Here is a 13,183-nt window from a genome sequence, read left to right as displayed (position 1 = left end):
ATGCAGCCTTTAAGCACATTCACTTTCCTAAACATTTTATGACATTTAAATGTCCTGGCTTAAAAGTGATTGTATACCCTTAACTTGTAAAACAACCCATTCAGTTTAAAATAGAAATGAAAGGCAAAAAATGTGTGTATACATATAAAAACATTATAAATAGATTGTTTTCCTTTTTTATAAGTGATCACATTCCCTCTGTTCTCAGCTACATAAAAGCTGGGGGAGGAGAAAGCAGCACACAGAACTTCCCAGTTAAAGGCTGTGTCGGAAGGGGGCATGTATCTCAGGACAAGTCTGATCATTGGAGAGCATGCTCATATCTAGAGAACTGAACACAGTGTGTTCTGCTTAGTGTAGTCAGTTTTTATTAGGAAGGTAGAGGGACTGACAGGAACACCAGGTAATTCACCTTTAGTGCCAGTTCACATTAGTGCGATCACAGAGGTCGCATATAATTCGGAGCGCACTGCTCCTAAATTACATGCAATCTCTGTGCGGTGCAAATTTCAGCCATACAGTTTGTATGGCTGAATTCGGACCGCAATCGCACTAAACTCGCACATGACCCTTTTTTTAATCCGCAGCAGAATCGGATCGCATGGTGGTTCACACTAGTGTGATCCAATTCTGTGCGAACTTGCAGATCGCACTGTGATACGCGATCTCAACTGGGGGTGTCGTTAACTTTTAATTGACACCCCCTGCGTATCGCATATGGCAGTGTGAACTGCCAGGGGTGCGGATGCGATGCGGGAACACGCTGTATATTCGCAGCGTTCCCGCATCGCACAAATGTGAACCGGGACTAATGCAGCAATACAAAGAGAACAGAATACTTTTTTTTTTTTAAACAAGTACATATCAGGAATATGAAATGTTGAGTTTACACATTCTTTAACTCTCTGTAATTTAAAAAAAAAAGCGTTTCTACACAGCATTTGACATTTTAAAATTGTTTTCTTTTGTTTTTAACTTTTTTTTTCTTAAAAACAAAATGGCCTATGGCTAGTGAACAATGAGTTATTGGCTTATTTTAGCAGCAGATCCAATGCCGATGGCATTCTGATGGCTAAAAAAAAAAAAAAAAAAAAAGTCCTAAATGACTCAATAGAGAGAAACAATCCTCCAGAAGTACATTTAAAAGCTCTTTCTTTTCTTAATGATGATGGCAATATCCCTGATGCAGTTTAATCCAGCAAGCTTTTCCTTACTTCGATTTCCATTTACCTTGTTTGACTTTTCCTAACCTTCCTTGGAAGCTTTGCACACCTCTGCTTCCACACAAAACAAGACATACATATCATTTTCATTCTCAGTTTCATATTGCAGCTTTGTCAATTTTAAAGGCGGCAGGTGGGGCTAGGCATGACTAGCTACTGAATGACCAGAGCCTTGGAAATCAGTAGTACATTGTAACAATGTTACTAGCCACAATAATATGTCACCACCACAACCCACAGTAGTCAAAGCAATCAAAAGGAAGTGAATAATAACACTTGCTTCCTTCATCAACAGGTTATTAGTGAGCACAGAGGGAAAAGTTAAACAAAGTTATTAAGGTTTTCAGAATCCATAAATTAACCACTTTCCCACCGGAGGATTTTGCTGTCTTACGTCTGAGCCACTTTTTGCGATTCGGCACTGTGCGACTTTAACTGACAATTGCGCGGTCATGCAACGCCGTACCCAAACTAAACTGACGTCCTTTTTTCCCACAGAGCTTTCTTTTGGTGGTATTTGATCACCTGTGCGATTTTTACTTTTTGCGCTATAAACAAAAAAAGAGCGTAAATTTTGAAAAAATAACAATATTTTACATATTTTTTTTATATGAAATTCCCCCCCCCCCCCAAAAAATGTAAAAATCAAAATTTTTATCATTTTAGGCCAATTTGTTTTCTGTTACATATGTTTGGTAAAAAAAATCGCAATAAGTGTATTTTGATTGGTTTGCGCAAAAGTTATTGCGTTTACTAACTAAGGGAAAGATTTCTGTCGAGTAATGGCGGCGATCTGCGATTTTTTTTTGCGGGACTGCGACATTGCGGCGGACAGATCGGACCCTTGACTGACATTTTTGACACTTTTGGGGTTATCAGTGACATTTCTACAGTAATCAGTGCTATAAATATGCACTGTTACTGTAAAAATGACACTGGCAGGGAAGGGGTTAATTTTATTGGAGAGGGAGGGGTTAATGTATGCCTGGTGCTTACTGACATGTGTGGGGGGAGGTGACTATGTGACACAAGGACAGATCGAAGGTTCAGCTATGCTGAACCCTGCAATCTGACCCTGCCTGTAACTGTGTAAACAAAGCGGGCGGAACTCCAGACTCGATTCCCCGCCTCTGCTCCTCCCCTGGCCCGACTCCCGCTGTGACTGAATACAGCGGGAGCGAGCCCCCGGCGGCGCACGCGCCACCGAGAAGGGGGAGTGTCTGGCGACGTAGGTCTATGTCGCCAGACGATAACGAACCACTTTGCCGCAGTAAAGCTCTAGTGAGCAGTGGCAAAGTGGTTAAAGAGAAACTGCAGTCAAACACATAATCTAAAAAATACAACAGCTTGTAGTTCTAACATTTTAAAGCTTTATTAGGAATTCTTATTGTTTGTAACCTAACTTTTTACCTGTCAAACTGCTCGTCTCTTATACCCCACACTTCTTGTGTGAGCTGCCATGTTTAATGAGTGCAACTGAAGCCCTGGTCGCAGTTTTCCTGCAATAGCCTGTGTTGCTCGGCATCGCTGGCCCATCTCAGGCATGTGCAGTACAATGCCTCCTGGTTAAGTATGCGCAGTAAGCAGGGCACTTCTGATCCGATGTGTTTAGGTTACTATAGCAGCGCAGCTCTTTGTTTACATGCTGATATAGCAGAGCCAGTTCGCTGCCACTGCTATAGTAAACAGTACACATTGGATCAGAAGCGCTCTGCTTACTGCGCATGCGCGATTGGGAGGCATTGTACTCCTATCTCCCCCCTAATCTGCCCCCCCTCCAGCTCTACAGCCTACCTGCTTTCGTGTGACTTCCCTCAGCTCTCCTCCACTCTACCTGCCCTCCCTCCTTGGCTTACAAACTCTCCCTAGAGTGAGAGAAGAAAAGAAAAAAACGAGAAGAGACGCCTGAGAGGGGGCATGATAGCAATTTATAAATATCTCAATGGTGATTTCAGCATAGAAAAAAAGCTATTTAGTCGAAAGGATTGCATGAGGACTCGAGGGCATACAATGTGATTAGAGGAGAAGCGTTTTAACCTCAGGCAACGTGGGCGGTTCTTTACTGTTAGGGATACAGGATTGTGGAATTCTCTACCACAAGAGGTGGTTTCTGTGGAAGTATGGTGGCTTTGAAAAGACTCTTAGACGTACATCTCTAAGAGAAGAACATTCAGGGGTATGTGAGATGATTACGGCCACACACACCTACACAGGTTGAACTGGATGGACTATTGTCTTTATTCAACCTCACCTACTATGTAACTATGTAACTATGATACCTGAAGATTCTATTCCAGGATTCAGCGGGAGTGCTGTATAACACGTCACCCACCTAGGCAGATTACAAAAAACAAAAGCGGAAGTAGCAAATATAATTACTGCCACTAAAGGAATGTTTTACTTTCAAAAGCTAACACAGCAAGGGCAGTCGATTTGATAGCAAGAAAGATAAAAAAATGACTGAAGATCTGCTTTATAACTCCTGCCAGATTTTCTTTTTCGAAATCTGTGTCCAATTGTGGAGATAAACCTTCACTTCCTGTCCCACAGCCAAACAGGAAGTGAGAGGAAATCCCTGCATATTAAGGGAATCCTTTGGGGACCCCCAGGTCACCAGAACTAATGTCCCCATTGGAAGAACTCCCTTCAACTACTTTTCTGGGGAAAACCCAAAATCTGTATTTTCTTTTACTTTCACTTTTAATAATAATAGTAAACAGGACAAATAGAGAGGGAGAATCTCTTTAACCACTTAAGCCCCGGAAGATTTTACCCCCTTCCTGACCAGGGCCTATTTTGCGATTCGGCACTGCGTGACTTTAACGGACAATTGCGTGGTCGTGCAACACTGTACCCAAATGAAATTGACGTCCTTTTTTTCCCACAAACAGAGCTTTCTTTTGGTGGTATTTGATCACCTGTGCGATTTTTTGATCACGCGCTATAAACAAAAAAAGAGCGACAATTTTGCAAAAATAACAATATTTTTCACATTTTTTTATATGAAATTCCCCCAAAAAATGTAAAAATCAAAATTTTTTAACATTTTAGGCCAATTTGTTTTCTGCTACATATGTTTGGTAAAAAAAAAAAACGCATAAAGCGTAGTTTGATTGGTTTGCACAAAAGTTATTGCGTTTACTATCTAAGGGAAAGATTTATGTCATTTTTATTGTTTTTTTTTTTAACGAGTAATCGCCGCGATCTGCGATTTTTTTTGCGGGACTGCGACATTGCGGCGGACAGATCAGACCCTTGACTGACATTTTTGACACTTTTGGGGGTACCAGTGACATTACTACAGTAATCAGTGCTATACATATGCACTGTTACTGTAAAAATGACACTGGGAGGGAAGGGGTTAACTTTATCGGAGAGGGAGGGATTAAGTGTGTCCCTAGGGGCATGCTTCTTACTGTGATTGGATGTGGCTTTGTGTGTAACAACAGAGATCTACGATCCTACATAGCAGGACCGAGTGATCTGTGCTTTTACACAGGGGAGAGTGACAGGCGGCTTTGTTTACATTAGCCGCCTGCCTTTCTCCCTCTCTACCCGACGATCGCGAGTGACCGGCGGACATCAGGTCCGCCGGTCACACGTGCCGGCTTCTTCGGGTATGAGCGGGGGCGGGAGCCCCCTATTCGCTCCCAGGCTAGTGATGTACTGGTACGTCACTTTGCCTAGGAGGGGCTGACCGCCGCCGTATTTAGTCGGGCGGCGGTCGGCAAGTGGTTAAGGGGGGCACAGACAGCAATAAAAACTGGCAAGCATTCTAATCCCTCTCCACTCTATCCAAAACGAAAAAGAAAAAGTTTTGCATTTAGTTATAAGTAGTCAGTTGCACACAGCTAGCGATAAACATATATGCAGTGCTGAGCTTTTGTTTTAATAAGGCAGGTTTCCTAACTCTAAGTAGAGATCTAGGCTAAAAGTGTACGTCTTGTACCATGTGTCTGATCTGTATATGCCTTACCTTTTTGATTTGATTGATATCTTTTTGATTTTGAACATTCTCAATAAATTATGATTTCAGAGGCACTGGATATTGTGAAAGTTGTTTGTCTGCAACATATACTTTAGTGTGCATTGGTTTGCCATGTAGTAGTTCCATTGCCGATGCTTGTGTAATTGCATGTCTAGTAGCTCTGCTCTGTCTCGTAAAAACTCTGTACTAGAAACCTCCCTGTACGATATGCAGTCTGAAGAGCTTCTTTTATTCTATTTAATTTCCTAATGTCTCCATTTGCTTAGACATAATAAAAGGAAGATTTCCTATGCACAATATTTCTAGATCAAGGATTCAAATTCAGATGAAACTGTAATTGTGGGTCATTGTCACACTTCAGTTCCTTTGGGTTACCTTCCCTGCTGAAGACTGTGGAGAGAAATGTAATAACAGTAACAGATGTTATATTTGAGACAAATGACATTTCTAGCCATTTACTGTAATGATCCATTAATTCTATTGCAAATCAGCAGTCCACATGTCCCCCTGTAAAAGGACTTCCAATATCAACAGCAAGCTTTTCTCAAGCAGAATCAGGAAATTGCACTGGCTGGAGTGGCGGCGGAGTGCGTTTGACAGCAGATATGTCATTACTTCCTCAAGTAACAAGAATAAATTACAGGAGGTACTTGGAAATGTATGCTTGGCCACCAGCATAGTTCTAGTTGTCTTTGCTTTGTTCTTACATTTCCTTGGTGACTCTTACAAGTTGTATAAAGTGCTCTCCCAAGGTCTCTGCTACTAGCAAGTAATGAAATCCAAGGGCAAGAAAGCCATCAACTAAATACAATTGATAGAGGAGGGCTAAATGTATTCTCTAAGTTTGGCCATTTGCTTTGTAGAATGGCCAGTAATTGTATTTGTACTGGGCACGTAACACATGCTTGTTTGAACTCAGATGCTGTAACTGTATCTATATCAGCAAAAGCAACAACCTCTCCATCCCGTATAAAGGGAGCATAAGATTATTCATGACAGACAACCAACAGTAAAATTTTATTGTTCACTTAAACTTATACTTAGAAGCAAGTTTTTTTTTTTTTTTTTAATTTTAAACCATACTTATGTAGCACTGTCCCCGTAGGGCTTGCTGTGTAATAACTTGTTTGGCCTCCTCTGATTACCTGCAGACAGTCACTTAGGGACAGTTCACACATTCATCCTTACTCCCAATGGCTCGTTACTCAGTAAACAGTCCAGGGGTTTTGGTTTTTGGTATTTATTGTGGAACTTGGATGGGATAAGGCAATAGTGGGATATTCTAACTTGAACTATTTACAGTTGATAAGAACAGTTCTCAGTTGGACTCACCAGGTTACTTGTGGAATCAGTCACACTGCTTTAACCATACTGCCACGTGTATGGAAAGGGTTAAGTCTTCTAGCTCTCTCTCCAGCAACAAACTTGGTGAACTACATTATCTTCAGGACACTCTCTAGCATCCCCTTTACTGACAACCGTCCACTGACTCTTCTAGCTGATGGGATAGCCCACCTCAGGACAGGCCCTTTTGAAACAGATCTGTGCTCACTGTATGCAGAATCAGATCCTTTCCAGTGTCTCCCTTCCAGTCGGCTCTGCAGGACCTCCAGGTTCAGTTTCTCTCTAACTCTTTAGGCCCTCAGCTCGACCACCTGAGGCCACATGGCAACTTCTTCAGAGGAGGAGGCAGCCGCCCCCTCCCTCTGGGACTCCACTCTCTAGTTGAAAGACCCCGAGCACATGTGCTCTTGGCATTTATACAGTATCTCAGCATGCACTGAGGCACATTCCTCTGCCAATCGCCAGGGCTGTACTAAATGCCTGTGCACTCATTTGTCAGGTTTCCTCCCACTGTCCAATATGCCTCCCTATTGGACCAGTGTGAAACACTTCAGACAAACTGAGCTGCACCTGAGCACAAAGAGCAGACCTCACTAGCAGATCCTGCTCTCTGGTAGGCAGAGAACAATAGAGATTTACCTGGCAATCCTTCTGGTAAGCAGGAAAGATCCAAAACTTTACTTTTCTCTCTAGCACCTACCAAGGAGGGTGCTACACTTACCTAGGTGGATGTAGCATCGACCTGTCCCTCGACATCTGTAAGGGCAAATACCACTGATCGCTCAGTTCTCCCTGTTGTTCTGAGCAGAGAGCTGGTGACTTTCAGTCACTGCTGCCCCCCCCCCCCCCCTCTGTGCTCACTGGAGTGCTAGGCTGTAAAAAGGGGCAGGAGCGGTAGGCTCAGGCTTTCAGAGGATCACTGAGAGACTGAGCCAGGTGCTGGTCAAGGCTCCTGGGTGGATCCTGATGATATGGTCACAATATTTCCCCAGCCAGGACCGGCTGTGTGACGTCAGCTAACAGTGGGCTTCAGCCCACTGTCGGTTAAAAATGGGTCACAGGAGTGCAGAACGAACTGCACACCTGTGATCCACAGGAGAAGTACAGACAAACAAGCTTTAAAATTGAGCAGCTTTGCTGCCCATCTTGCTTTACACATTCCATTGCAGTAAGCAGTGCACTTGAACGACTACGGTCAGTAAGGTAAACTGTTGCCCCCACAGGTAGGTTGTTAGTTTTTCTGTTAGCAAAACTCATGGTAGGTCTTGTTTTTTTACAATAGAATACTTTCTGTGTTCTTTTATTCAGCAGGTTTGTAAATGCAATGTCAGTTTTCTCTATCTGGTCTGCATGGCACTGTGTAAGGACCACACCAAGGCCAAAGTCTAAAGTATCTGTAGTAACTATAGTTAAGTAGAGAACGATTAAATAATGCTAGTGCTGTACTACTTGCGTTGAGCCATTTAACAGTTTCAAAGCTGTGCTGGTTGTTTGATAGAAAAAAAAAAAAAAAAAGCTGTGCTAGATGGTCTCTGACCAGACCATGCTTGCTTTTCTATGTCCAAACAAATAATCAGCCAAGCGCTCACTCCGAAGGGGAAGACTGGCGTGCTGCTCTCCTCAGGCAGGGAACTCCAAACGGATGCATAAAAGAAAAGAAAAGGAGGCGCAAACACCTAGTGCATTACCCGTGGTACTGTTAAAATTGGTTTAATAAAAATGCTGAATGCATACTCACAAACATGAAGAATAAAAATCGTATTGCAAATTCCCGTCACCCATGTGTTGGACCATGTCCTGGAAATTGCGACCGCTAACGCGTTTCGGGAGTCAAGCTCCCTTCCTCAGAGCTGGTCATGTCATAGCAGATTGAAGTTTATATAGAGAGTAGCTCAGTGTTCCTCTGCCTCTTCCCCTCCCATGCTCCTCCCTCCCCCCCGGGAAGGAGGGGGCGGGACCATCCAGTGTCAACAAAAATTGCTTTTCTATGTGGTAATGCTCTCAATAGCTACACAACTGAGGCATAATAAAGAATACATTTGGAATACCGTGAAGTAAGACCTAAGAAAACTCATAGGGTCTAAATGTCAGATGGGGCAGTGGTTGTATCACAGTTTTCACAAGCTCAGGATCAGGCGACAGTCAATTACGATACAACGTGACCCAGAAATGACAGCAGAGTTTATCTCAATCAACATTGAGAATGATGTAGTGCCAGTCCTGTAGAAACAATGCAATTTAGAATAATTTTAAGGTACTTGTCATGACAATCCATAGTTGGGCCACATACAATTACAAATACAATGTACACATACAAATCATGTAGATCAGCCTTTTTCAACCAGGGTGCCCAGGCACCTTGGGTTGCCTTGGAGTTTCTTCAGGGGTACCTTGGCAAAATGCCTAAAAATTGCCCAAAAATGTATACAAGTCAGTAGGTGGATCAAGCCTGTCTTTTAGTTACAGAAAGACACAGGTTTTTATTGTGCATAATTCCAGCCACCGGTGTCCTAACAACCAGTGATGTCATCCGTGTTAATGAAGCTGACTGATGGAGAGACCCTGAGGGAGAGGAGAAACACTGGAATACTAGTCAGTACCAGTGTGCAAAAGTGTTTTTGCTTGGGAAGAATAAGTCACCTCTAATGTTGGGTGTCCTACGTGTGTCGATGCTGCCGCGTTATGTGAAACTATTAGAATCATTTTTTACAGTTTAGAATGTAATTTTAAGGGTGTCTTGAGATTTTCCATAATTTTAAAGGGAGCATTGACTGAAAAAAGGTTGAGAAACACTGATCTAGACAGCACTGTACACCATTTACTATTGTGAATTAGGAATATCAGTCTTTGAAAACAACTGGGTGCTAAAGCTAATTCATAAAGTACAAGTTTGAAATGGAGCAGGCCCTCATGGGTAATTAATGCTACTTATCCAGAAAAACCTAATGATATGTACTTTCAAGAGCCGGGGTAGAAAAAAAAACATAGCTCCTCTGAGTCCTGTAAATATTTCCTCAATATGTGGCAACGCAGTACTAACAATACAACGCCTTTATTTCATTCACAGACGGTGCAGGATTTCCAAATAGGCATGTAGGCAGGTGCAGACTATTTTCTTCACTGCAGGTGGCGCTCAACTGCAGCAGCATTGCAGGGGGAGAGGAAGTCATGAGGAACATGAATCCTCTATTATTTCCTGGGTCACTGGGGAAGCAATCCGATTGGATACTGCCACCCCATCTGACTAGCAGCAATCTTGGGTTAGGCAGAGCCTATTTAGGGCCTGGCTCCCAGGCTTGGTGCGCATTTTGCATGTGGATAGTGTAGGGACAGGTCACTCATTTGATAGGGACAGTGATTAGTGGCCGAGAGAGGTTCCAGTCAAGTAGGGAAAGGTGCGCGCCTATATCAGGTTTACCCTTGGCTGATCGTGGAGCTGGGTATTAACTCCTTGGTGGATGATGCCCGCTAAACGGTAATGGCGCTACCAGAAATAGAGCTGGCCACCTTAGAACAGATCATGACATACCCAGAGGGCTTGCTCAGATATAACTTCTATCACAGAGTTGAGGCCTAGGTTCTTCATTCAAAAACAGCAGGAGGACAAGACCTCACTCACTGTGCGGTAGCACTCCAAAACCTCTGGGAAAGCCTGGAGAAAAGGGATGCACAAAGCTGTCCTGATATCACTCGGATAACCTTTAGAGGTACCAGCTCTTGTGGGAATAAAGCTGGCTCAGTTAGTAGGGCCCCACAAGAGCCATCTCTTTCCATGATGCAGTTGTAAAAGCAGTTGCGTGAGAGCAGGAAGATGCAGAAGCAACTGTGGCAGTGACAATAATGTATGACCCAGCACACACGAAAAAAAGGCCCTAGCACCCTCACCACTGTCAGCCATAAACACAGTGATAGGGGAGCTCACTCTGGACATAGCCTCCCTGAAACAAGAACTGTCTTCTTTAAACAAGAATTGGCCCCTTCCACAAATGGTGAGAACCCATTATGGAGAGACCCAGAGGAGGACCAGAAGTGCTGGCGGTGTGGCCGTTTTGCACATGAAAGCAAGAACTGCGGCCGGTTGAAAAAAACTGCGGCTAATTTTAAAAGCTTGCGAAGGTCGCCATTAAACGAGTGGCTCCCAGGGCAGAGGGATGACCCCCGGAATAGTCAACAATAGGTCTCAGCAGACAAAAGTCTATGGTCGCGCCAAGTTCAGTAATGACTGTCCTTGGTAATGGGTATGATGTCTACTGCCTGACAGACACAGGTGCAGAGGTCACTGTCATATAGTATGATTTCTACGTCCAGCGGTTTGGGACATGAGACCAACTGAAATGAACTCTATTGGCCTACATTTGCAAATGTCCACCACAAATCACTTCACAAATTCACACTATACCTGCACAAAAAAAACGCATCAAAATTCGCACAGCCTCTGATCAGTGTGAACCTAGGCTCAAAGTATTTTGTAACAGCATGTACTGTATGACGGCGCTTGGGCATGTTTTGTTTATCTAGTCTCACAAGAGCAAGGAGTAAGCCCCCCCCCCCCTACTTTTGCTTGCTAAAATCAAATTTTTTGCTTGATAAAATAGATTGTTAAATAGATTGTTAAATTTTTAAAATAAATGGTTTCATGGGGAGGTACAGGGAGGGGGTATTCGAACAGAAAGAACTGTCCCACAGAAATAATGTGCAATGGATGAAAAAGTAAGCAACTGTGAGGACCCATTTACACCACAATTTCTGCATTCCAGATGCAATTTTGCATGCATTTTTGATGCTTTCCAAGGCATAGTTTTCTTCATCTCAATTCAGGATATGTGCGTTCCAGTGCATTTCTGGTATATTTACATGCATTCCAGTGCATTTTCTATGCATTTTGCCAAGTTCCAGATGCGTTTCATATAGAAACAAATGAAAATATTAACTGCACTGGAATGCAATGTACTGGTGTGAACTAGGCCCATTACAATACAATACATGAAAAACACATACATGTGCAGGTATGAACCAGCTTTAAGTTTAATGTAATTCCCCAATGGCTTATTTCATTTTGTCTGTGGGCCAGTTCTCACGAGAATGCGGTAAGGGAAATCTGTGTTCCTTGTGCGTTTCCTGCATAGCATTCAAAACTCACTGAAGTTGTGATCAGCAGTGGGTCTTAACATTAAGTTATTGACACCCCAAATGAAGGTCACAAAAAGTGAGTTTCCCTGCACCAGATCTCATGGTACAGAGGTACCTCGCGATCCGCTTGCAGTTTCCATACACTACTACTTTGCATACACTACTTTTGGTGTGGTGCGGTACCATTTCAGTCCATTCAAAATGAATGGGCTGAAAACACACAGCACTGAACTGCATGTGAATCACACAGGAACACACAGCATGTTCCTGTGCGAATCCTGGTGCGAACTGGCCCTGAAGAATAAGGTTGTCTAGGGCAACCCATTGATGAGTCACTTTTTTCCTCCCCGCTGAGCTTTTGAATTCTGATAGTGGGGAAACGTCCCCAATGTCAGAGTAGACTAGCTATAGACTGCAGTGCTGATTTAATGGGGAAAATCCAACAGGGCGGTTGCACAGTGGTCAACTGGTAGATTGACTTCTGTACAACCTCAGTGCTCATATATGGATCCATATTTGCAGGGTTCCTGCAAAAACCATTTACATTTCAATCCATATATGGCCAGCTTTTGTTTCTTGACTGGTCCTTATATACAAACAAAAGTGTACAGCTCTCAAAATAATTAACATACAGTTGCACTATTGATTGGACTTTTCATCTTAATGGGATTTTAAGTGAAGCAAATATTATTAAACCGTATAGTGAAAATCCCATTAAGATGAAAAGTCCAATCAATAGTGCAACTGTAGAGTCTTTCAATAGTAGAATAAGAACAACCAACTTTGCAGAAGATAAAAGGTGCCGCTTATCCTCCACCCTTTATGCACTCACCAGGTGGCTAATATCAGCCTATAATGTAAGCAATCAAATAATTCACACAATCTCTGTCAAGGGACATTCCGGTACAAGAGGGAACTGCAAAAAAAAAAGAAAAAAGCCCACCATATAGTCCATCCCATATAGTTTTTAAATGTGACCTCATGTTTCTTTTTCCAATCTCCTTATCCTTCAGATGCTTTAGGGAAAAACTCTGCCAATTTCCTTCCTGTAGATTTTTTCATCAATCTCCAAAATACACAGAATATTATATTACGCAATCTATCTCATCTTGATTTTCCAAGGTGTTCAAGGCTACGCAAGCTGCAGGCTCATTTGGAAATCTATAAATTCCTGTAGAAATGCAAGGAAAAGCTATTGATCTGATTTTGTACTCTGTTGCCAGTGCCAGTGAAGACCTTCCAAAGCCCTTTTCTTATGGCTGTCAATTAAATGTCCTCTTGCAATAGGCCCCCACAGTGTAAATAACATCTAATCTATGGTAGCTTCCTTATATAATTTGTTCTATCTGTTACCCCAAAGAGTCATTAATCTCTAGGGTTTCATTACATTTGTCCAGCACTTCAAAAATTCGGGAACATCCTTACATTATTTGTATGATATTTCAATCACAGTGGTGTTTTTAGTTTGTGCACTCTTTTTTTCTAGACTTACAAGCCA

Source organism: Pelophylax lessonae, assembly GCF_965119305.1.
Source record: "Pelophylax lessonae genome assembly, chromosome: 3".
In the NCBI taxonomy this organism is placed as follows: domain Eukaryota; kingdom Metazoa; phylum Chordata; class Amphibia; order Anura; family Ranidae; genus Pelophylax; species Pelophylax lessonae.
This window is presented reverse-complemented; position numbering follows the sequence as displayed.